This window comes from Rhipicephalus sanguineus, chromosome 5 (genome assembly GCF_013339695.2).
Source record: "Rhipicephalus sanguineus isolate Rsan-2018 chromosome 5, BIME_Rsan_1.4, whole genome shotgun sequence".
Lineage (NCBI taxonomy): Eukaryota > Metazoa > Arthropoda > Arachnida > Ixodida > Ixodidae > Rhipicephalus > Rhipicephalus sanguineus.
In genome coordinates, this window is record NC_051180.1 from 42,142,640 (window position 1) to 42,167,675 (window position 25,036).

The 25,036-nt window shown below is 48.7% G+C and overlaps 1 protein-coding gene across 3 annotated transcripts in view; it reads right to left on the reverse strand.

Moving 5' to 3' along the window:
- The window catches only part of LOC119393552 (protein TANC2), a 272,216-nt gene that overhangs the window by 229,285 nt on the left and 17,895 nt on the right, over positions 1-25,036 (reverse strand). The window contains exon 1 of one of the 3 annotated variants that reach the window (XM_037660642.2): positions 17,943-18,142. The exons of the other annotated variants lie outside the window; for them this stretch is intronic. The gene's annotated coding sequence lies outside the window, so the exon portion shown is untranslated. Of the gene's footprint in view, positions 1-17,942; positions 18,143-25,036 lie in introns of those variants that run through there. 3 annotated transcript variants of the gene reach the window in all.

Consider the following 25,036-nt stretch of genomic DNA (forward strand, 5'->3'; position numbering starts at 1 on the left):
GAAAATGATGAACTTACAAGTCTTAATATTTTTTTATATTAAGTCTGGTGATTAGGGCTATTAAAAATGATTAAGATTAGCTCCTGCAGTGCTGCCTTCACCAAGCTTTTTTGAGCTATAGAGTTTCGATATGGCTTCGTAGCAGGCGTCCTGGACCCGCGGTTACAAGCGTTTCGAGCAAAGCGTGAAAGTTACAGCAATGACTGCGATCGCGCGTATAGTAACGGACTACATTACAGAGCGCTCGTAGAGGTCGCCAACTGCCGGCTGAAGTCATTAACACCAAAACAATCCATAGCACGCGTCTCATTATGGCTCCGCGAGCCCAAGGTACATATTGCAATTCAAGAGCTAGGAGCTGCGGTGCCTCAGGCACCGCAGTTCCAAGCTCTTGAATCGCACAGGCTCTGCTGTGCCAGTAACCGAGGCCCTCGGTCACTGGCACATCAGAGCCTGTGCGAGGCGCAATACAAAATCGCTCTTGTTGTTTTTGAGGACAACACACCTGAACGAAACTCCATGAAAAACTATTTCGTGTATACGTGAGTGCATGACTATACGTGTTATTTGTGTGTGTATGTGATCACTGTATATACCATAGTCAACATCCGACACCTGAAATAGCAAACCAGGCGATGAACCAGGCTAACACCTCCGGAGTATTCGTTAAAAATTATTATTAGTCTATCTATCAGTCTTAACTGCCTGGAGCCGCACACTGAAACGAGCCAGGGCAGAAGACACTAAACCTGGTTGGTTTCAGCAGTCAGCGCAAATCCTGCGTCGCCGCAGGACGTCGAAAGGGTGCGGTGGGCGCCCAAGCCGGAGAGCTGTTGGTGTCAGCGTACTCTTGACGCGGCAGCAGCTGGGGCTCTGGCACTGCGCGCAAGCACACGCCAGGGGCCGACGGCCGCAAGTTCGACGTTGCTCGGCTTCCCAGGCCGCGTAGGCGACTCGCGCACGCAAGAGCAGCTGCCACGCAGGGACGACACGGCCTGTGTGAAACTGTCGGCGGCGAGGCGGTGTCACTGCCGCGTCGCGGCAGAATGAAGGGCTTACACACAATCAACGACGCGGTAGAGCAGACGATGCTCTTCTCCTATAAGAACACGATATCGCCCGTCCTAGATCACGAAACTCGTATACCATCACGACATTTTTTACCATGACTGCCGCGGTACAATTCCGTGTGTACGGAGCACCCAAAGCGAGGACGGGAAAACGTTTCCAGCGTGAATGCGAAGGGTGCATGGTAATGTGAGCTGTCTTGAAAAAAAAAAAAAGTGAAATGTGCCGTGCTGTATATGCCACGACATCACATGGAGTCAAAATGTTGCCTCAGAATCGATGCCACTGTAATAATAGCACAACTAGACGGCGTGAAAAATGTGCGCACAGCAGCGGTTATTATTATTATTATTATTATTATTATTATTATTATTATTATTATTATTATTATTATTATTATTATTATTATTATTATTATTATTATTATTATTATTATTATTATTATTAACGCAAGCGTATTTGTGAAAGGGGGAGGCTGTCAACTGCCATATGTATATGACCACCTGCCTACTCTAAGAAAGGGAAGCTAGCACAGAAAGGAAGGCTTGACTGAACTGTTCAAGAAAGCAGAAGGAAAAATGCATGTACAAGTAACGTAAGAGCCCTGTCGCTGCAGATGGTTGCCGCCTATAGCTATAGCAGAGCATGCAATTCCGAATTCGAGCTCATATCCTGCGACGCAATGCAAGAGCCCAACTCCATCACTCTTTTCTATTTCTCGAGCTATTGGACGGCGAGCTTTGTTTGGACGGCGAGGAAGTAAAATGGTGATACAGCATCTGAATTCATCCTTGTACAGGCTGTGGTATGTGCGCCGCGATACGGTTCCTGAGCAATTCCGAGCCGCTAAAGGTGATGCGGACGGCCGAGCAAGCATCCCCACGTGTTCGGCTGTAGTCGACTATATGAGCGCGAGCACGTCGCCGTCGTCAAGGCAACGTTAATCCACCCGCTCGCACGTCCCCCCTTTCATCCGAACGAAAACGGCGAACAGAACGCACATGCCGCCGCGAACAACGACGCGGGGAGAAGGAACGCTCGATCGTTAACGGCCCATAAGGAGGACTGGATGCCGATGGCCAATGGCTCGGAACATCGCCGACTATACAAGAGAGTCCCGACGGCTCTGGTCGGAGATATCTGCCGCCCGCATACACTTCCGTGTGCTCCTAAATCTGCGGCCGCTACCATAAGCCCGGCGAATTCGTACGTTGAACCCCCATAACAACCAGGAAAGCGCGGAGGGCTGCGGTCCCTATGAGAGCTGTATATACACGTGTAGGTATATATAACGGCTCATCCCATAAAACCAATGAGGAACACTCGGATGCTCTAGAGCCTACTGTTTATTTCCTCTTTCCCTTGTACGTTGTAGTTTGTAATTATTTGAAAATACAGCCAAGCGTGACTAAGGATATACTGCATGCACACAATCAATCAATCAATCAATCAATCAATCAATCAATCAATCAATCAATCAATCAATCAATCAATCAATCAATCAATCAATCAATCAATCAATCAATCAATCAATCAATCAATCAATCAATCAATCAATCAATCTTTTCGTCTTTTTACATCACATTGCAAATACTTCTTGCTTTTGAATATAAAATAGAATTACCGTGGTTACACTCAGGAATCCTTTCATTTATAAATGGAAAAAACATGGGAAGGTACGCTACGTTAGAGCCGGATATCCTATCAACATGATAGTATAGCATTGAAGGAACACACAGGAACACTCAAGAACGCTCAGAATTTGAAACGTGTATGCCATTTTTGTTTGTCTAGTTTGTCCTTGGAGAAAAGGAGCGAGAGTTTTGTTAGCTTTCCCGGATTCTGCTAACCTTGTTAAGGGCCTCGGTTCAAACATGTTGCGTTTTGTTATCATCGTAAGATTAGGCCACATTTTTTTTTGTATTTTCAACGTCTTTCTTCAGACGCCGATATTAGGACACGGCCGACAAAACAGCAATTGGTAGCCCATTCGATGGAGAACCTCTCGTAAGACTGTCGCAACAATACGACGAACCACCACTTCCTTCGAACATCCGCCGCCCAGGTCGCCTAAGTGCAGCAGCAGGAATCCTCAGACAAGCTTCTTGCTCAGTCTGTTCCATTATTGAATTCGATCGTCCTTTTGTCGAGCAACGCGTACGTTTCCTTCGGGAAGCTTGCGAAACGCCGGGTCACGTACCCTGGACGTGAGTGCGCGCGCGCGCCTCAGCCGCGCTGCGGGGAGTCGCAATGAGGAAAAGGTGCGCAGAGGCCATCACCCCTCCTGACGCGTTTCTAGTCTTTGTTTCGATGTTTTCTTAGATCTCTTTTTCTAGGCAGGCCCGCAGCATATACACAACGGTACGACTGTTTCCAAGTTACGTCTCTAAATGCCAGCTAATTCACCCGCCATTCTTCGCCGTTCTTCGCAAGGGTAGCTGTTACAGAGGTCAGCCTGCGAGACGTGGAGATCAGTGAGCGATGTTTCGTGACTGAAGAAGTATACAAATATATGTAAAATAAGACCGCAGCGAGGTAAATTCGGTGCATACACGGCTGGACAAGGAGGCGTTCTTAGATCATTTAATTAAAAGTAAAACTAAAGGAAAAATGCCCTCAGAAAGCGCATTTCTTTTGCAACTATGTAAAAGTAACGCTTATAGACGATCACTAAACGTGACAGCATTTCAACAACTCTCCACTCCGACCTCCACGAACGAACACACACACACACACACACACACACACACACACACACACACACACACACACACACACACACACACACACACACACACACACACACACACACACACACACACACACACACACACACACACACACACACACACACATCATTATCTTTCGTGGCCTTTGGCCGTACTTCGACTCCTCACGACAATTTATGAATAAAGTTCTTCGACTGACTGACTTTGAAACCTGTGTTTCAAGGAAGCTGGGAAAACGATATGAAATTCCAGTAAGTGGATGCGAGAGCGTCCGGAGACGCAACACGCTAGTAATCTCTCAATTTGTGAAACGTCCACGACATCGATTCGCACGTTATATGGGTGATTAACACCAATCGAAGTCCTCCGATTGACACATGTTATACGCGGTCCTGATCGCTATATACATTATGGAAGCGCGCTAGCTTCACCTTTTTCATTAGGAGTGCGCGAACAGAGGGAATTATTTGCGGAATCCCCAGAAGGAAACCCAGGAGGAGTACTGATCAAGACAGACAAAAAAAAAAGAATAATAAGATACTGTAGAAATAAAGCCGTTGCCCTCCGCGGCGGATAATTACTCCGAAATGCCGAGAAGGAACAGATAATACACACGCACAGAGCACAGAGCGTGGAAAGACATCGCGAAGCACACGAGGACGGGTCGAAACGAGATGACGAACGAGCCGGGAGATCCAGATTATCGCCGCAGCAGGATCCGCGCGGAGGGTCACTGCTGCTGCCGCGCGCTGCCGTTCCCGCCGCAGAGCGGGAGCATCATACGAAGGTAATCCCGTTTGCCTGTCACGGTGGCGCGTACCTGCTCGACAGACAGTAGCAAACGCTGCGCAGCACTTTATCCGCCTCTCCCATTTCGTAATCCGAGGCAAATGAGAACGAAAGGAAACGTATAAAGGTTCAGAGCGAAGAGATCGACAAGGCTGTAGAGAGTTGTAGCACCGCAAAAAAGGATGGAGGAAGAGCTTGCCAAGTAGAACGGAGCAGATGATGCAAGGTACTGAGAAAAAGGCGGCCAGTGATGGTGAAACAAATACGCGTAACGCCGACAGGTGAGCTCCAACGCTCTGGCACTGCCGCTGGATGGAAACGCACATGCGCGCTTCCATCCAGCGACCGTGGCTCTGGCTTCGTTGTGGCAGACGAACCTATATATGGGGCGCGTATAGCAGTATATTTATATTACACAGGCAACCTGCGCCTCTCCCTTCTATCCTCCTCACTTTTCCATGTAAGCGGCCCACGGGATTCGAAGTTACGCAGATATAAGGCCAAAAAGAGAGAAGACAAGTTCTCCACGCACGCACACATGTCCCACACTGGCATATTAATTATTCAAAGTCGCGAATAAAAGAAGGGGATGTTACAGGGTTGGGAAAAGACGCTAAAAGACGGGAATCAAGAATCAGTCGATAGCACGGCGTACGGGACACAGACATGTCCTCGCAGGAGAAGAGACACGGCGGCTTCATTCGCGTGCGGGCACACACGCACGGAACACGCTCGCGCTTACGCACGCACGCAGCCCCAAAACGAGCGGCCAAGACGTAAAGCGCGGCGGCTGCTGCTGCTGCTGCTGAGAGAGATGGTGGCCACCGGGGTCCTCTTGAAAGCTCCGACCGAGAAGCAGCCCTGCACTCCCGTATTCCTGGGAGCGCGCAACGAATTACCTGTCAACTTGCGCGGAGACGCAGATTAAAAGCACGGCCCGAGTAGGCGCTGCCGGAGCTGCGGAGCGCGTGCGAGAACGAACGGGCGGTGCAACGGCGGCAGTTAATAAGGCGCTGCTGCTGCTGCTGCCCCAAAGCGCGCACTCAGTTACGGAGGTGGCAGAGCCCGCTGCGGCAGCCCCGCACGAGTGTCAATGGAACGAAGCCGGTCGTCAACGACGCCTACGGTCTGCGTATAGAGACGCGAGGCCTTTGCAGCCGTCGGCCAGGTGTGAGTGTGTAATATATGAACGCGGAAGCAAGAGACGGGCATTAGAGATGGTGACGGCCATGATATCTCGGCTCTTCGGATTGTAAGCAGTCTGCAACGCAAGGCGAGATGGTTTGCGACAACTGAAGGACGTTAGAGGCAGCATAACGGAACTTAATTTCCGGATACTCTGTTCCCTTAAAGTAGATTATTCTACGTTCGATATAAAACATAGGGAATTTTACCGAATAGAAGGTTGTGTACAGCGGACCCTTAGCTACGAAAAGCAAGAACAAGCAGAGGAAGAGTAAAGAAATGAACAGAAAAAGAAAGAAAGAAAGAAAGAAAGAAAGAAAGAAAGAAAGAAAGAAAGAAAGAAAGAAAGAAAGAAAGAAAGAAAGAAAGAAAGAAAGAAAGAAAGAAAGAAAGAAAGAAAGAAAGAAAGAAAGAAAGAGGCCTCTGTCGACTCTTCGATACCCCGTGAGCCTACGAGTGCCAGTGAGACCTATTAAGCTATACGGGCAGACGCCAAGTCGAAAGAAGCACAAGCCAAAGCCAGAGATACAGAATATGGAAAAAGAAGAAAAAAAGAAAACGGGAAATGGGGCGAAACACTGTCTGCGCGACATATTCTGATGGTGCACTGGTAATGAAATAAAGAGAGAGAGAAAAAGGAGGAAGGAAGAGAAATACAGCGCTGACCGAGTGCCGCTGCGCAACCTGATTGCTCGTCATGAAAAGCTGCGACGTATACTACAACCGAGCCACATCACTCCGTACGCGTATATACGTTGCTACAGGACAATATAATAAAGACATGGGGAACAGACGGAGGGGCCGCGCCAGAAATGCTCAAAGCATGTAACGCTTCTGTACCGAGCGGACGCAACAGCGTACACGGTACACACGGAGGGAATGGCGATGGCTGCTGCAGGAAAGCAGAGGAGAAAGGGCGGTGGCCATGAAAGGGGAACAGCGAAAGCCACTCAGTGAAGGAAGCATTTGCCCGATTGCTCTATACTTTATACTACACACTGCTCATCGTCGGACGCCTTTCTCCCTTAACGTTTTGAGCGCAGCAGGAAGAGGAGACGGCCAGTGCCGCAGCGCGGATGCTGCACGGCTATCCGTGCACAACATCCACGCTATAGCGAACGTCTGCACTCATTTCGTGGCAACGCGCTGTTCTCGCAGCAAACTGTGATGAGTGTTATGATCTTCGCGAAGAACCATATACGCTCAGTGTCTCTATATATAACCGTTTTTTTTTTTATTCGAATAATTTCGTCACTGCGTTTACTTTCTGAACTATAAGCTGCACGGCGCACAGTTGCTGTTTATCCCACTATCTTCTAAAAACAAACAAAAAAATACGAGTAATTCACGTGTAGTGGAAGAAAATGTGTACATATATGGAGAAATTGAGGGATGTGAGGGGGGAAGTACAAAAAAAAGTTACCAAGAGACGGTCCTACTTTAAAAGTTGTAGCAAAGGGTTGGTTCGGGCTATAGCTGGTATAACGCATTGCTCAATTTGTATTATAGCGCGGGATTTCAGCACGCGAGAGAATGCCGAGGATGCAGCACTGATGGCTGATGACTACAAATGTATGGGCTTGCCGTCGCTGTGTTCATCTAAACAGAAAATCCATTATCTCGATGTCAGCTTCTGAGCGCTAAATGAACGTCATTGGTGCACAGGTGTTGACGCTACCGCGTGATTGGTTGTTCTCTTTCGCGCTGCCCTGCCCGCTTATTCAAGGTGGCTTGCGATAAAATTTAGTTGGAAGTTAGCGATTACGTCAGGTGGGTCGTCCCGAAAAAATGCCGCTCTAAAACCAAAGTAAAGAATTCTACTGGTTCTTGTTCATCAAATTCTAGCTTCTTTCTATTATTTTTATTCGACAAATTCAATAGTCAGAGAGAAACTTGTACTCGGAAACGCAAAGAATTGAGAGTGTGATATACCAAGTGTGCATTAGCGATAGATAAGTCCTTCTATCTCTATCGGCAAAAGCGCAGCTCTTTTTTTTTTTTTTCTGCAACCCCTCTTGAAACAACAACAACAACGTGTGCGTTTTTTTTAAACCCTGTTCAAACACTATCGCCATGGCCGCCGCCACAGCTTTCAAGTGGAAAGCTGTCGTCACCCTCACAAAACTGCAGAGTCCCCTCGATATCGCGCCATTAAAACATTAGTTTAACGACGCGCAAACAATTCCAACAGCAAGAGAACGGGACAAGTCTGCGCGTTGATCTTTCTTTCCTCTTTTCTTTCCTTGTTTCACCCCTTCCGCCGATGACTGCACTCAAGACGGACGCACTGTATCGGCCACGGAAACCCAGGGAATCTTTGTCTGGGCTCGGTCGATGACAAAATAAATAGAAATAAGGAAGAAGGAACGGGATAAAGCACAGCTCAACCTAAGAATAAACGAACAAGAGTAAGGAACAAGAAAACACAGGGCAAACCCAGGAAGGCGCGACGCGCAAGAAGCATCCCCGCGTCGAACGACTCAGATAACGCTAAATCCATTTAGCGCGGGGACAATGGCCTCATCTGGCCCCTTCCTCCCCGTCCCTCCTCCATAGCGCCGTGCACGTCCCGATCAAAGGTCGCGTTGAGTCCGAGGGAATCCAGCAGGTTGTTATACGGGCCGACAAGAAAAACAACGCAATTCAGCGCATCCACGCATGTCTGCGCGTGTATTGTATGTATGTATGTATGTATGTATGTATGTATGTATGTATGTATGTATGTATGTATGTATGTATGTATGTATGTATGTATGTATGTATGTATGTATGTATGTATGTATGTATGTATGTATGTATGTATGTATGTATGTATGTATGTATGTATGTATGTATGTATGTATGTATGTATGTATGTATGTATGTATGTATGTATGTATGTATGTATGTATGTATGTATGTATGTATGTATGTATGTATGTATGTGTGTATGTATAAAAAAGTGAGTGTGTGTGTGCGCGCAGAGTACCGTGGAACAAGGGAAGCCAGCGAAACGGCAGCGTCGACGTCCGCCGCGCTGATATCGGCGGAATAACTCGCAAGAGGAAGCCCGACACGCGTCGCAGGCCAGGGGAAACGGGCCGCGTCCACGCGAAACAATTAAGCCGTCGCGGCAGTGCAGAGATTAGCGGTGGTAAGGGGAGCACAACTGTGATTGGTATTATTATTATTATTACATATTTTTCGAGGGAAATCACCGAAATAATCGAATAATCTCGAAAAAGGACGTGAGTTTCGCAAAGAAATACACAGAGTAAAGGAAGTTTGGTCGCTCCACAACACATCCACGCGTGGCCCGCTTTCGAAGTGAACTGATGGACCCAATTTTGCATCTAGCCTTGATTCAGAAGCTGCGGCAGAATGTGGGGAAAAAAAAACCAAAAGAAAAAAAAAACCGGCGAAGTTCGCAATTACACAACGACAGCGCTGCTTCACCCGCTGTCAGCGAACGGGAGAGTTTATTAAATTTTTCAACGCAGCCGCGACAAGTTGTATCCTGCTCGCTCGCATTTTGGTTATCCTTCTATTTAATTTTTGCGTCCTCAGCTGCCTTCCTTTACGAATATGAAAGCGAAATCGCCGAAGAAAGCGAAAGAGACGTTTGTAACGCAGGAGCGCATGGTGGATTCCTAACGCATAAGTTACGAAAGAACAGCCCTTAAAGCGTGGCGTGCGACCAGAGGCAACTTATGTAGAGTCAGCTCACCAGTTACTACTCCGCACTATAGCAAACAAGCCAGGAAGTTTGCGGAGCGACTGTTAACAGAGAAACGCTAGCACGCAACAAACGTAAGACACGCGAGGTCTAGTGGAAGCACGACGCCATCTGAGCGTGGCTAACTTGGCAGCAACTCTGAAAGCAAGAGCTACAAACACGCGCGTGAAAGACGGCCAACAAAACGAGAAAGGGAGAGAGACTGAAGGTTCAGGAGACGTATGTGACTGCATCGCTTACAAAAACTGACAAAGTATAGACGGACATCGTTGAAGAGGAAGCCCCATGCACTTGCCAAGTGTGGAATGTAGTTACCGGTCATTAAGTTACAGGTACTTCTGCTTGTTTACATTGCCTTGCGTGACGCCCTTTGCCTTTAAAAAAAAAATAATTGTGCTTCCCTATCCACGGCCGCAGGAACCGTCTCGGTCTGCAAAGCTCGGATCCGGCACACAGACAATTAGCCATGCACCGTGGAGAGCGCGGATGCCGCGTGCACGACTCCCACGCACAGCGGGAAACAGGAGTCTGTATACACCGGCGAAACACGACTCACTATAGCGGGGGCCGCGCCTTATCGGGCAATTGAATAACAGCGCTACATGCGCGGTCGTCGTATGCGTATCTGTTGTCCCCTTCCCGTTTACCGTCGCTGGCCAGCAGCGAGGAGGTGCGCCTGCGGCGACTGTATAGTTGTTTCGCCCTCTCACGGACGGGTCGGTTGCATCACCGGCTCGTTTGGGACCGATGAGCGTGACGAAAGGCTCGTCCGAGCGGCGCCCTGGCATGTATGTATGCATGCACGCGGACGGCATTGGCTGCCATTCAACGAGGCGCCGTCGGCCGGCGCGGCGTAACACGGGACGCACGTTTAACGCTGCCTCGGCTCATCACTATTAGCATTTCTTGTCTCGTACTTGTTCACAGCCCCAGGCTCGTCGTGTTCAGAGACAGACGAAGGAAAGTGCAGAGAAGAGAGGGAGAGAGAGAGGCCTGATTACGCGGTGTTGGAGACACGCGCGCTGCGCAGTCGGATTGACCTATCCGTGATAAGGAGTGTGCGCATCTGATTACAGGGTGGGCCAAAGACGGAATGCGTTGATGGAGTGGTGCAGGCATGGATACGCGATACACAACCCTCGAGGGATACCATATAGAGTGCCCAATCGTGGATGTAGTCACGCACGCACACACTTCGAGCAGGCTTTATCTGACTCCCATCAACGATGCGACAGATTGTACGACAATAGTGGATGTACAAACGGGAAATTTCGTGGCGTATAAAAATAAGAAAGATGTAACTCTTCAGGCGTCGAAAGTAGGAAGAGCAGCCGAGTGCGGATACTTCAATGATACGGATTTCACACGTTTTTTTTTTTGCGTGGAAAGAAACAAATTTAGAAAAGGATCGCATTAACAATGATATCGGCGTTGTAAAAGGCACAAGTAGAAACGGAACCGTAGGTTGCGCTGGAAGAAGCGAAACCAAACTTCCCCCATTCGCCGGGAACACCGCTCGCCATCCAGGCACGAACGAGACGAAATATATGCGCGCGGAAACGCGCTGGTGCGTGCAGCAGCGGCTTCCCCAGACGGAGAAGAGTCCATGGTCTGGAGCTGTCAACGACCTACAGCGCGCGTTGCGCTGCTCTGCCGAGCAGTGCGCCAGGCGGTTTTATGTTAAATCAGCAGGGGTCTCCATCTTACGCGGAAGGAAACACAATCTCAGGCAACGCGAACCCAATGCATACAAACAAAACGGGTGAAGCGAATGAGTAAAAAGAAGTATGGCAAGGCGAAACATCAGATACGTTGGAAAGGGGGTGTTTGCTCAACGACCTCCCACATCCGGGGGTGGGGCTCTCCCTCCTCTATCGTCGTTATGGACGTAGACACGGCGGCACCCTTTGGTGCCTCGAACTGGGAGTACAGTGAGACCGAACAGCGCCGTTGCCGCTGGTGTGCACAGGCGCGGTAAGTCCAAGAAATCCCCCATAGTAAATCAGGAACAGACACTTTCCTACGGCCCTAGCATCGAGTAGGTCAAGACAGCACCAGACGACCGCTATAGCGTCCTTCAAAGATAAGTAACTGAAATCCGTGCAGTAAAGATGTGGGTTGCTGGAACCGTCTGGAAAGAACCACGTGCGGTACTGAAGCAGACACGCGTCACGTTGACGACATCCCGGAAAGTGCAGAAATTGCAACCTTGCTGCTACGAATGATGGCCGATGCAGATTTTTGGGGCTATCTCAAACGAGCTGAAATAACTTACAGTACCATGACTTGTAAGTAGCAGCGGTAAAGTAGAGCTAAGTGTAACACGGTCTCAGTGGAAGAGAAAAATGACGTAAGAGCATGCGAAAGTCCACTTGAAAGTGTGGGGCAACTTCAGGTGTTCTATACCACCGAAGCTGCCTAAGCAATTTTATGATAGTAAGTGTACAAAAAGACCGCTGAGGCATATGTTTACACAGGACTGGTATTACCACGGCGATGTGTGGAAGAGCCACTGTGTTCCACTAAAGCGTTTATACAATTGCTGATGTAATACAGCCTTTATCTACGAAGCCCTGAGCTACATTTGTATTAGAGTGTTTTGCGTGCTTGTTTATACATGGACGTGCGTAGCTTGTTTTGTTTTATCTCAATCTCACTTTACCCAGTAACCACCTCACCTAGAATAGCATGCCGAGGCTGTTGCGTAGTTAACCTATATCCGATGCTATTAAACTTTCTGCTTGCCCATTTGCAGTTATAGAGAGGGAAAATCAAGGTAATTTACTCGCTTTCACACGCAGGTCTGTGTTTACGACTGTCTTAGATGTCATACAGATGCACATGAAGGCCAGGTATAAACGCCCCACGCCCATGCATTATATTTATACATGCTGTGTAGTACAGTATCCTCACCAATTAAAGAGGCACACGATTAATACACACCTGCGTAGACCGTCATGCAGGCCGTATACACAGCGCTAAAATGGTGACTAAGATGAAACAGTCGGAGCCAAGGTTTCTCTGCAGAGCAGAATCTTTATGTGTGGCTCTAATTACGGGGTGATTTGGTGGCGAGTGTCGCAACGAAAGCATCTAATGCGACCAACGCGCTCTTCGACAACCATCACGGGTGGCGCCTTCTGTTCTCGCCACTCAATTTATCTCTAGGCTCCTTGCAATTTACTTAGATAATTGCAATTTCCTTGCACTTATCTGTCGGGACCTATAGCCGAGGTGCTCTAAGGGAAACGGAAATGTCACAACCAACAGCGAGCATGAGTTCAACGGTCAACTGAGGTGCGGGTGAGCTACCCAAGCACCTGGCCCCGTATTCGCAAAATCATTGTCGTAAGAGAATATTTGAGCCAGTCACGATGTGCGGCGTATTGAATTGAATTGAAGTTTATTCGTCCCGAATTCTTACAGAAGTGGGAGCAGAGGCTAAAGGCTGTACAGCCTGACGAGAGGCCTATGCTCCTATAAACAGAGCTTGGCATGCAGGCCGCTCAGCATCACAATGTCATCATATTAAAAAAAAATATATGTTTCCTGATATTACACAAAACACAACAAAAATTAGAATAGTCTTGTTAGAAAATATAATTTAAACACAATATAAGAGCTTCATCACTAGCGATGCCGGCTGACCAACGGGAAAACAGTCTTAAGAAAGACAAATTTTGTGAATTCGGCCCCTGGCTTTGGTATTCCCGATATCCTCGTTACAGGCAGACGCAACGGTGATGAAAATGTCAGCTGCCTGTGAATCGACCTCTCGGATGGGATAACTTTTTATCTGCGGAGCTTTGTCCGACGCTACGGGCTTCTGGAGGTCGCATCAAGTAGGCTTTGCATGACCCAGACAGATGGAACTATACGTATATGTTAACAGCAGCGGATTAGGCCAACTCCGCAGCCGACATTATGAGGACATTTTTCCTCTAGATAAGGCACTTCAGTCTGTCTTTTTACATAAAAAAAGCAAACTAAAAACGAGATTTTATAAGGACGTCGAACAATGTCACGTCCGATCTACGACACAAGTTTCTACATATTTACTGCTGACATGAAGTGACTGTCATTCCTGTCAGCTTGTCAAGTCCTCCTTTCAACTCACCCTTTCTAAATAAAACGACAAAAATGAAAGCGAAGATGTAATCACACTATGGATTGGCTATGTAAATGAGTCGATGACTTATGGCAGGTTCTGTGCGCTACAATCACGAACTGCTATAGCACTCCGATCAAATTCCTCGCTTCTAACACCGCCGGCCGATGTAACAAGGAACTCTGCTCGAGCATAAAGCAGAAGCAGACAAATACATCCAACAAACGTTTCGTTTAAGTACAACTCACTATTTTAATATACGCTTGCTACGTACAGGCTATAGCACGCTTGCAATGAAACCAAGTAGCGCGTTATTCCGGCCCTTTTCCAATACATAGATATCTTTGAAATGTCAGTGACTAATATTTCTGCGAGAAGAGCATGTATTTCGTCGTGACATTAAGGACGCGAACAAGCCGAAGCTAAAGAAAGCGGTGAGGATATTATAATTATGTCGTGGTTTGGGGACATGAAACCCCAACAATTACTAATAGCGGTGCAGGGATTCTCAGACACCGGCTGCACATTTAAATGAGTGGCGAGGAATCAAACCTCTTTGTTTTTCCTTCCCCGCTTGCTCCACGCGAGACGCACAGTGAAATCGTTTGAAGACCGGGCAGTGAATTTGCCGAACTCATTGGTCTATCAAACCAGAGCTAACATTTGAGCTGAGGCTAGCGCATGACTGTCGATCCCCAGCTTGCTCTTTAATTTCAGAACGCTGGCAGCCAAGAAGCACTGCGAACGAAAGCAGAGATAGCAGCAGCCGTTGCCGACATCCACACTGCACAAACTCGACAGCCGCTCGATGGATGAACTCCGAACCCTTGCAAGTGAGGAAGTTTTCGGGAGTGAAATTTCAACCATTCGTTCCTTTTCCCTCTGACATGCTGCAGCGAGACTATAACGCCGTACACCAGAAACGGGGGCGGCGAGCCGTGATTTGGCAACGAGCGTATATACGCGCGAGCGATATCTCGAACGCAAACAATGTGACAGGCGCGACGGCTTGTGCCGCCGCTCACAGTCGAATCGCCCTCGGCGCAGTATTTTCCCGAAATAGCATGAAGACAACGCCGCAGAAGCTACTCGCTCCATTACTATTTTCTTTTATCGTCTTATGTCTGAAGCTTCGCTTCTATTTGCCAAAGAAGCCATTGTTTCTTTCCCTACGGTAAGAATGGCGCCGTCGCGGATAGCAAAAAGAATCGAAGCGTACGCAAATGTGACGTATATACATAATGAATGACTCATGCATATCCTTGGAGGACCGCCGAACACACAATGCCGTATAGTTAACGTTCCCTTCTTCTTTTCTTTTTTCTCTTTCTTGCAGTTCTTGCGGCAAGCTGTCGGAGGCGGAAGTATAAACCGAGCTTTGAAGTTTCGGACATCCCTTAACAGCTATGACGTTGCATGCTTTCTTTTTCTTTCTCTACCACTAACGTATTATCTATACCTACATACCAGCTTAAACCTTTATTATTATGTCTTCCTATACGCATCACATCCGCGGCCTTTCCAAGCCAAAGTAAAGTGCACGAAGTGCTCCATCAAATTTTCTCTCTCGCTTAAGTTAAGCTTTAACACAAACCCGCCAATGGATTGGTTGACGCACACCGAATACAAGAACCTCCATGAAACACGAACACCACAGATCTAGAAATTTAGCAATGTTTGACATTTTTAATGATGAGAGACAGAAAACGTCAGATAGAAAGAGAATTCGGCAAGATTGAAAGTCCCACTTCCCGCAGCTTAGCGAGCTCGGGAGTTAAGTTTCTGTTTTGTTCTGGCAGCTACCGAAACTAACACAATGAATGCGCGATAAACGGAACGCGACAGTATACAAGGTACTGTGCATAATCTTATGCTTTATCTTTATCTTGTGTGTGTACGTGCGTTTTCTTTTCTCCTCTTTTTCCCCTCTCCCTCTCTCTCTCTCTAGACCCTCTTTCTTTCCCCTATTTCCCCTCCCCAGTGCTGGGTAGCAAACCAGATGCTAATATCTGGTTAACCTCCCGGCCTTCCTTTTTTCATCTCTCTCTCTCTCTCTTATGCTATGGTATGAATAACTTTATTAGATTTCAGTTCGTGCCCTCGGCCGTTTCCATAAAAGAAGGCACTGACCTTTATTTATTACTTCGAGAAGGTGCCTCACAAAGCTGCCAGGAGAAGAAGAAAAGCAGTGGCAGGCGACAATCACATCACGCAATTGAGTGAGACGGAGGTGCTTCATAAGGATTCGCTCACGCGTACATGGCGGTACTTTTAGTAATACATAAACGAATCGTAGCCAGCTGCAGCTGCTATATGTGTTATTGGTACGACGGCGACGGAAGCCGCGCAGTGTTCTGTAAGGATGACGCAAGGCGAGGTGCCACACAGTACGCCGGAAGAGCCCCCGCAGAGTCTGTGCGCCGCCGATCGCACGGCTGCGCGGCCTGCAGTAAGCACGCGTCAACGAAGGCCAGGACAAGGGGCGCGCGCGATCGCAGATGGCTGCGGCTGGCTGGATTCCGCGCAGGCAGCCATCCATCATGCTCATCCGAGCCTCGTCGCCCGACAAATGCGACGTTCACGAGACAGCGCCGAAAGGGGGCAGCGCGCATAAATGCCGGATGAATGCGCGAACCTGTCAACCGAATGGACCTCGCACGTTGGTGTGGACGGACGACCCCTTTGGGGGCGGCTGCCTTTCTGTACTCCGGCCGTGGGAAACGGCCCATTATCGCCGCAGCGGCGAAGAACGCGATTTTAAAACTGACATAACCAGAAGAGTAGGTGCTGTCTTAACCCCGAAGCGCGTTTGAGCGGTGCATGTGCGTTAACTTTTCCTTGGCGTTACGCCCATCGTGTTGCCGTACTGCAGGCACGTAGCCAGGATTTTTTTTCCGGGGAGGGGGGGGGGGGGCAAGGCCTAATTGTTCGAAAGAAAGTATTTCCATGGCAAAAATAAAACAAAAGTTGCCCGGGAATATTCCGGGCGAATTTCGGGGGGGGGGGGGGGCGCCCCCCCCCCCCTTTGCCTACGTGCCTGCCGTACTATACAACAATGACCTCCAATAGTCGCAATGTTGATTTGTAACGTAGCAACCGCAAGATCTCATCAACTCCTCCTCACTCATCTGAGTCACGTGCCAACGTGCAGCGCCAGACACTCGTCATTCGCTAAAAAGCGCTAGTGTTCTTGAGAAATATTTTCCGCGCTACAAGTGACAACGTAATTTAAATATATTTAGACGATTTGTTCAGAAATTATACTAAATTTGACAACTTGCTACTTCACTCGTGACGCTTAGCGACTCGATGCTCGTAGTGACGAACGTTACAAATTAAATAAGCGGGTCAAATGAGAGGTTGGATACGTCGAAATGATGTCACTCGACGGCTCTGGCCCAGGGCAGTGTCAAGAGACAACTCCATCAAAAGCAATGGCGCATTTAGTGTAAGGAAAAACATAGTTCACGACCTCTGTTGGTGAGCTTGACTGGTTGATAGCTGACTGATGGATTGGTTTCAACGACCCGTAGTAACATCTGCGTTACGGGGATTCCGCACTGGTAGTCTCTCGGTTAATTCTGCCCACCTGCGGTCGTTCTAACGGTTGTTCAGCATGTGGTTACACTGTTTTTACAGTTAATACTGTTGTTTTGAATTAATGCCTCCATGCATGATCGGGTTTGCACACTCATATTTGTGCTCTCGGGTATATTTGACAAAGAAAAAGTTCGCAGTATTACAAGCAGTGCTCAGCGATGGAACGCAGCATATCACTGCCTTTCCAATGAAAATGCCATACTCGTAGTTCACGGAACGCGTTTCCAACGATGCTCATTTGCATTACAGGTTTAGGAGAGAAACAGTAGAGCCATCCTTCATTCTGTACAACACAATACAGTATAAGCGCTGAAGCTTACTCTTCCACTTTCTTTGTGAGCATATGTTAGCAGCACTATTACGCTCATGAACGTCACTGCTGTGATGACTAATTCATAGCAACATAACAGAAAAATGACCTGAACACGCACAGTGTCACTGAAGCCGACGCGACGACGAGGAGCAAAAAAAAAAAAAAAAAAAGAACATTGAAAGATGACGTGGGAATAGAGACGTCAAACGTACGAAACTAAACCATTACAGGGCAGAATTGATAAACACAAGCCACTGTGAACAACGTAAGCATTCCAACGCAACAAAACTAGTCACGGAACCGTCGAAGCCAAGGTGAACCATCACGACGAAGCGCGCGCGATCTTTTGAAACGCGCGCAAAGCCGACCGGCGCGTGCCACGAAGTCACGCCGCTGAGAAACACATTCGTAGCGCGGAGAAGACCAATAACTCACCTTCTTTCCTCGCTGTGTCATGTCAGGTATCCAGAGTAGTAATATCCAAGGTGTCCGAAGAGACGCACCACATGCGCCGACGACTGCGGCGAACGGCACAGCGTGTCTTGAAATCGCACCACGCGAGTTTGCAAACAGCGCGCGTCGCCTTGTTTTCGTTCCGATCGGCGGGAGCGTCACAAGCCTACATCCACCGCGCGATACGACCACCGGCCGAATGAGAGGCTCGTTGCGAGCGCCGCCGCGAGAGGCCGCCACTGAGACGACCCATGTGGGCGGCTGCGCCCGCGACGCCCACTTGCGGCGGACAGCGCAGTCATGACGTCATGTTTACGTGAAGGTCACGTCACTGGAGCGGCAAGTTTATTTCATAGCTTCGTGGCTTCGTAGTCCTACACAGCGGGCAGACGCGGCGTGCCCCTTGTAGCGTCGCGTACGAGCAATCCTCCTACTCGCTGGCGAAAAATGTAGGCGCTTCGCTCCGTTGAAAGTGGTGGGCGCACCGAAAGATGAATGAGCCAAGCCCGCATTTTCAGCTGCGTGAGAGGGAAATGCGATTGCCCCGATCCTTCATTGGTGATTTAAAATTAGACCTTACGAATGCTAACGATTGGATAAAGGCTGCCATGCCGACAGATTGCCTGATGCGTCCAAGTTGCTGCATTCCTTCGCTTCGTGATGGTTGGCTGCTCTGCGTCAGATCACACGAAAATACTTCTCCCAAGGAATACGAACCTACATTATCTCAAAACATACCTGGGAATAAAAAAAAGAAAAGAGAGAGAGAGAGAAATATTAGAGCAGATTCCAACCAGTCATTAGATCGCTTACATTATTAGCGAATGCAGCCAGTCAACTTCTTGAATTAAGCTCTTGTTTATTTCAAGACGCTGTAGACATTTGCATACATTCTCACGAATAGGCGCACTGATGGCACCTTTTCTGATTACGCATACGGAAAAATTTCAACCGGGGCCTAAATTTCGTAACGAAGACATTAAATCACAATTATTCTGGCTCTTCGTTAATGTTTCGCTGATCGGCGTTATTGACGCACCATTCCACAATGTGCGAGAAGGTATGAATAAGGAATTGAATGAGAACATTGTAAGAAAAAGAAGTGTTTCGGGTCCGTCTTACGCGCCCAGCTAGCAACCTACACACCGGTGCACTTATGCGTTTCGGTACACGTGGAAAGACGAGGGTTCCAGGCTACAATACTGATATTTGAACAATTACATGTTAAAGATAAAACAGAGTACAACGTTTATCGCAATGTTTCGGTGCAGGAGTGGCCTCTATTAATAATTCTTGACAGATTAGGCACGTAGCCTTCTAGTGCGTCACTGTAGCATATTATAACTTCTCCACAGGGCACTTCGATATGTCAACGTAGCCTAGACGCACGTTTAAACACTATCAGCATCGCCGCAAATCAAGACAGCGAGCGTCATCGCCGAAACTGCGCCCTTATAACAGTAGCCAATTATAAACCCATCCGTCGATCATCGCTGGCTCACTAACCAGGGCGTTCCTTGAATGCTGGCGACGGCGGCTCACTCGTGAAAGATGCGACGCGTATGAGCACACGCCCGAGGCCGGGCTCGGCGGCGAGTGCATCCCGAAGATCGATCTACAAGAATTGCGTCGCGATGTGACGGAGAAGGTTGACTGGGGGGTGTGCATAATTGGGCCAGCCTCCTCCGCTTTGCGCAATCGCATTTAAGGAGTGTCCTGCCTCAGCCCCAGAGGCGCCGGCTACCGAATTGCTCTTCATTACTCGGGTAGGACGGCGGCGTACCAAGTCCAGATGCAACGGGTCCTTCTGTTGAGGACATTATTTCTTCTCTCTCTTTTCTTGTTGCTATTCGCCGCTAGAACTCCTGACCTTGAACTGCTCCGGGGGAGAGCAGTGGAGCGTACTCGGTCGACGTACGTTCCAGGGCCCACTCGCTCGGCGTCTGCAGCCGCCCAAAAGAGCGGGCAAATATACGGGGTCGATATTCGAACCGCGACGCCGGTTAGGGTAAGTGCATTTCGGCCGGCAGTGAGTGGCTCCCGAATGTGCAGCGATCAATATACAGAAGTAGGGCTCTCTCTCTTTCTCTCTGTGTCTATGGGATGGTCAATTGAAAGGAGGCATGAGGCTCTTTCGCTGTGCTTATGTTCCTTTCGCGTCGTTTAACGCGGTGGTCTGCAGAATCGAGACTTCACGTGACATCTACTATTTCTCGTGTAGTCCTGCATTGTTCTTTTCCACTCCTTTGCGGTAAGTCACGCAGCCCACAACGGGGCCGGAGTGCTGACATCTGTAGAGTTTAATAATGTAAGAAAGGAGCTCCGGTAATAGAGAAGCTTTCAATAATAATATCTGGGGTTTAACGTCCCAAAGCCACGATATGATTATGAGAGACGCCGTAGTGGAGGGCTCCGGAAATTTCGACCACCTGGGGTTCTTTAACTTGCACCTAAATCAAAGTACACGAGCCTCAAACACGTATCTTCACCTCCACCGAAAATGCAGCCGCCGCGGCCGGGATTCGATCCCGAGACCTTCGGGTCAACAGCCGAGCGCCATAACCACTAGACCACCGTGGCGGGACAATAGAGAAGCTTTTAGCCGCGAGCGTGGGCGAGCGTACATCGTTTAATGCAGCAAATAGCTTCACAGAAAGAGAAAGAGATCAGCGAACGAAAATATTTTTCTTTAATTTTTTTTTTTTTTGCATCTAAGATGCGAGAAACCTCTAGAATTCCATTTGCAGCAGCCCATTTTCGGTGCTTTAAGAAACATTCGTGCTGCAGTGACGACCCTGTATGAAGAGACATCGTACACTTAAAGCATATTTGGCAGAACAACTACCTTCACTTTACACGGAGCAGAACAAAATGTTTTTCGACCAGATCGGCTTGTGGGCTTCTGAACGTTGTTACTTTTTTCACAGCTCCACGTATTACAGTGCACTGTAGTTATGAGAAGCTCGCCCTAACAATCCCCTTCTTCCTCATGAATCGTAAGATGCAAAGCTCTGGTGAACGAAAAACCACATAAAAACAATTGGTATAAGGCTCCATACGTTCACGATACCACATATAGGTTGCATCATAATATGTCTACCATTGGCGTAGACAAAGGGGGGGTGGGTTTCAAACCTCTTCGATTTTGCACACGAAATTACATAAAATATGGCTGGACACCGCCCCCCTCCTCCCCCCCCCCCCTCCCCCCGAAAATAATTTCTAGCCACGCCCTGTTCTATACCGTAGATTGTGCAGCGGGGCCTGCATGGTTACATTGTCATTAAAACCAAATGGCAGACCGAGAAGCGGAGAAGGGTGCAGCGAACAGTACAAGCAACTGTATTCCATGACCATTTTCTACAGATGTCCCGCACATCTGTCCCGCCACTCTGAAACAACTTAAAGTTATCTCCGCCCAAACGGATTGTCCACACGACTCGTCTTCCACTGTATAAAGCGGAGGATGTAGGATTCCATCACTCGCCACGGCTTATTCTGTTGGGCCGATAAAAAGAGGCCACGTAGACGTATACACCTAATTTTACGGCCTGCTCACGTGATTTCATCGACAGTGCAGTGGAGACAGCAGTGACTCGCAGTATCCTTGTCAACCCGCATACGGGGGGATAGTTGAGGAAGGGGAAGTTCAGGGGTACCATCAGGTCGCTGCCTCGTGACAGAAGCAGCAGCAGCAGGAAAAGCGAGAGCGACGGCAAACAGCAGCAGCAGCAGCAGCAGCAGCAGCAGCAGCAGCAGCAGCAGCAGCAGCAGCAGCAGCAGCAGCAGCAGCAGCAGCAGCAGCAGCAGCAGCAGCAGCAGCAGCAGCAGCTGTCTTCTTCCCCGCGTTCACTCACACCGGCGGCGGTTGAGTCCCGGCGGGCACGGCGGCGTCGTCCTCCCACGCAGGGCGGCACTGCGCCGGGGCCATCGGCACGCGCCGCCGGCTGCTTGCCTGGCACCCGGAGCAGGTTGTTCCGCCGACACGCCGCCGCAACTCGCTGGCGTGGCGAGGACCCCTCCCCAAGCACGGAGGGGAACTACTTCGTTTCACACACATTATTTGATTAGCATATACGAAGCTGGCTATGCAGTAAAACGCCTTTGAAGTACCACACAGTGAAGAATTTACAAATCAAGCAGAGCGAACAAGGGAGACAATGCAGGAAAGAAAAAAAAAAATTGGGGCATCTACGCACTAGTTCAAACAGCGGGGCTGATGGCCTTATCCTCCTCCTTTCCCTCTTCCTCCACCATCCCTTCCTTTTCCCACCCCTCCGCTATACTATTCTTACACATGGCTATGCTATGCTTCCTTTCTCTCTCTCTCTCTTTCTCTTTCGTTCACTCTATGCTTTCTTTCTTTCTTTCTTCTGGCTGCATTTTCGATGGAGGCGAAAATGTTTGAGGACCGTGTACTTAGATTTATGTGCACGTTAAAGAACCCCAGGTGGTCGAAATTTCCGGAGCTCTCCACTACGGCGTCTCTCATAATCATATCGTGGTTTTGGGACGTTAATCCCCAGAAAAAAAAAAACAGAAAAAAAACAAGCACGGCAGTCAGTAAAATTCAAAAGAACGTCACTGAATCGACGTAGAAATCAAACGAATTTTGAAGCTTAATTAATTTGGCGATGGCGTTGCGAAAAGGCCTGAATTCTCATCTGTAGGCATCACGTCACCGCTACAGCTGATTCAAGGGTAATCTACGCTATTTTTTCGTCTCTATTAGAAGGAGCTGAAGTAGGTTTGTATTAGACTGTGTGGTACACGCAGCTTATAGACAGCACTTTTTTTTTTTTTTTTTTTGCGGAGACGTCCGCTCCGTAGGACCGCTAATATTTTTAGATCCCTTCTGATGTGTGGCAGAGCAGGCAGACTTTCGCTAGCCATCGTATGCACTTTCGCGGATGGTTCGCTGCGGCGCTGCGCCGTCCGCAGGCTGGAGAGGCGTGGCGCACCCGTTCTTATCGCGTCTCGACCACCAGAGGTCGCCGCGAAGAAATAGTGGCTGGCCCCCTTTCACTGTGTATATACTCCAATTTCGCTCTCACATCGTTTGACCTCAGCGGGACGACCACGTCTGGCGACCAATCGACGACTGTGCCAATCGGCGAGCGACGTCTTCTACGTAGCAGTGGCAAAAAAAAAAAAAAAAAAGAAGCGAGCAAAAGCTTCACCGACGACTTTCTTTCCGCCGTGTGTAATCACTGCCGCATCGGCCGTTGCGTGGGCCGTGGGCGGCCCCTCGCACTGGCGCGGCCAGGCCATTTTCGAGTCGGGTGCGCCGACCTCCGGCCTTCGCCCCCGATCCAACGACAAAAGGTCGTCCTCCTGCTTGTCTTGGTGAGATCGGTGTCGCGTTCGAACCGATTGCTGCGTGCTGCCGCTTCCGTTGTCAACGTGTGCACCTTCTCACTGTTCGCATGTTGCACGTTCAAAGACAGGTTTTCCTTCTTCCCTGCCATCTCTCTCTCTCTCTCTCTCTCTCTTTATGTAATTGCTGCGAACAAGTGCAGGAACCAGAAGGTACTGACAACATTCTTGTCTTGCTTTTGGATTGAGATTTTGATTTGGGACTTGAATAATCTGTACGCTTGCCTCGTTTTCTGTTTTATTCATCTCGCTTAATAAGCTCTTTCGCTTTAACGATCCCCAAATACTGCGCAGAGTCAACTGTACAGAGTCGTGTGCTAGCTGTCGCGGAAAATAAGTACTATTAGAGCGCGTTGCAGGTTACACTTAGTACCAAGCGCTGCTGATGAAATAATTGTTCATTAGTAGATATCTTGCTTAAAAGTCATTTGGTTTCTTTTCATGACAAGAAGCTTGAAGTTTTGCTGGCCTTAACACTAATTAGTTGATACACTTCAGACAGAACGACTGTTAATGTGTTTAAAACTACTTTCTTACTAATGCAGAAAAACGATTTATGAATAGCGTTGCTTGGTGCGTACGCGATGTTCTCGGCTTAGATATCAGCGATCACAAAGAGTCGCGGGACGGAATCTGGGCACGTCATATTCCTCACATGACTCGATCGCGCTCAGGCATATAGCTTCGTTGCGAGATGCTTAATCTCGACTGAGAACTTTCGGCCGCGTATTAGAGTTCCTGCATTAACCTAGTTTAGCCATGAGTTTACTAACATTTTTCGTAGCGGTTGCGGCATTTACAGCTTCCGCAGCGTCTCGGTTATAAATCCCGGTCGTAAATAAGCCTCCTCTAATGTACAGACCACGGCGACAGGTGCGCAGCGCCAAAGCAAACTTCCAACGCTAGGAGAAGCACCGATGAAAAACTAAAGAAAAATCCAAATAAGCTAGAGAGGCAAACGGAAGAAGCAGAAAAAAATTCTGCGTTCTCGATTTCACCGCAGAAAGCCACGGAGCTCAGCTTGAGAAATAGCCGTCGCCACGGACCGCAGTGCGTTTTTGCGACGGCGGACCGTTTTACAGCGAAAAACTTTCTCTGGTGGCGGTCGCGCGGGGACCGGCCATCATCGCCCACGACGTTTTCTCCGGTCCCAGTGGCTTAGTAGACGAAAACAAACACAAACAACCAAAGCAGAGCAAGTGGGGTAAAAGCCAGGAAGAAATGGTATACGTTACGTGAGTTTCTGAGAGTCGCTTTAGAGAGAGTATAGCGCTGGGAACATCAGGGTAGCGGTGCCCGTGGCACTATAAAGAAGTGCGTTCCCGAGTGAAGTAAGTACACCTCGTTCCGGAAAGGTGGGCCAAATTACAGAGGCTGCCATATCTACTTTTTTGTACTTTCACTCGAAGCGCCCATCATTAGGCCTCCACCAGCTCGTTGCGAGAGGAGCATGCGCTTGGTCGAGGCACCCAAGACAACAAATTCCCGTCGGCCAGGGGGAAACAAAAGTCGGCCGTCCAGAGCCACCAGACAAAAGTAAACGTGGAAACAACGAAGCAACGGTGTTGGAGCTTACACAGCGGTGGTTGCCGAGAGGAATGGAAAGTGGGATCAAAACTCGTTAGCCGCCGTGGAGAGCAATTTCGTCAGCCGTGCGCGCGCGGTATGAAGCAAAGTAGGGCTGTCTGCGGACTCGCCGT